This window comes from Euprymna scolopes, chromosome 27, assembly GCF_053919585.1.
Source record: "Euprymna scolopes isolate OS-2025 chromosome 27, ASM5391958v1, whole genome shotgun sequence".
Lineage (NCBI taxonomy): Eukaryota > Metazoa > Mollusca > Cephalopoda > Sepiida > Sepiolidae > Euprymna > Euprymna scolopes.
The window spans coordinates 36,811,525-36,812,913 of NC_136508.1; the positions used below are offsets into that span (position 1 = coordinate 36,811,525).

Genomic DNA, 1,389 nt, shown 5'->3' on the forward strand with positions numbered 1-1,389 from the left:
TTTTTAGTGTATATTTTTCAATAATGTCCTTTTTATATTTTATTTTAATAAATTGCTTCAAAATACAAATAGATGAATGAATGCCTCCGTTCAGTCTCGAAAGACAAAGGATACCCCCTGTAGGGGCAGCTGTTCATGTAATTATGTAGCAAGGGTTGCACAATCCCCCAACCATACCTCTCCTGAGTCGGTACTGCTGGAGTCCAGTGGCGAGGAAAAGTCCAGGACGACTGGCGACAATGCCAAGATAAGCGGAGAGCACATACAGCACCTGAAAGTTCCAAATGGTCCCCCATCTGACACTGGCCAGGCTCATCGTTGCTTAACTTCAGTGATCTGACGGGAACCGGTGTGTCAAACGCGACTATGCCGTATATACAAATATTGAATAAAATATATTGGAAAAAAAAAAAAAAATCGAAGGTATTGTTTTGCCTTGTCACCAGTTTCGGTAGGGCTACGCTCTACACAGAAAATTAAGGAGACGTTGCCGGACTATAATCTTGGGCTGCATTCAATTCACGGGTTTAAAATGGACTTTTAGTTTTTATTTATTTATTTTTCTATAGAATTGACATATAATTTAAAATGAGAATAAAACGAAGACGCTTCTAAAAAAATAAATAAGTTTCTTGGTCAGAATCTATATGTTTTTTGGTGAAGTTGAGATAAGTAGGTCCCGCAGACAAGCCTCGTTCTGACATTCGGAAAATTCAGGTTAACAACCGATGAAGCTACCGAAATGAATGAATGAAGATGGATATAAACACTATTTTTTAAATTAATTTCTTACTTTTACTTAAAAACAAAATGTAAACATATGAACAAAATATTTTAGAAAATAATTTCTTAATTTTAAATGAAATTGATTGTAAAGAATTAAAAAAAAAAAAACAATTATTGAAAAATATTGCAGTGTTTACATAGCTGGTTAGTGGTTCTTTGGGATGGGGCGCCTAAAACGTCTCTTCCAAAACGAAAAAAACTTTAGTGTTTTTACTATTTTAAAGCGCTTTTTTTTAAAAAAAAAAGTTTGAAACACAAGTGGTGGCTAGTTAACTTAGAACAACAAGGGCACATGGCGGAAATTCTCCAATGCATTTATGGTGGTGAAAAACGTTTTTCAGCCGCCATATCACTTTCTATTTACTTGTCTCCCCACGAGGGCAGAATTAGACACACGGTCGGTTTTTAATGCAGAGAAGCAGCAAAGCATTTATTACTAAAAAACGAAATGGTGAAATATAAAAGAAGTTAAGCTAAAAAAAAAAAAAAAATCAATTTTAATTCCAAGAATTAAAAAAAAAAGGAAAAAAATTCAAAGAAATTTCGAACGTTTATTACTATAAACGTAACGAACAACAAAAAAAAAAATCACTATTTTTTTTT

General features: G+C 33.3%; 1 pseudogene; it reads right to left on the reverse strand.

Moving 5' to 3' along the window:
• Nucleotides 1-259: 259 nt before the first annotated feature.
• LOC145249320 (5S ribosomal RNA) lies at nt 260-377 on the reverse strand (annotated as a pseudogene).
• Between the last annotated feature and the right edge of the window lie 1,012 nt (nt 378-1,389).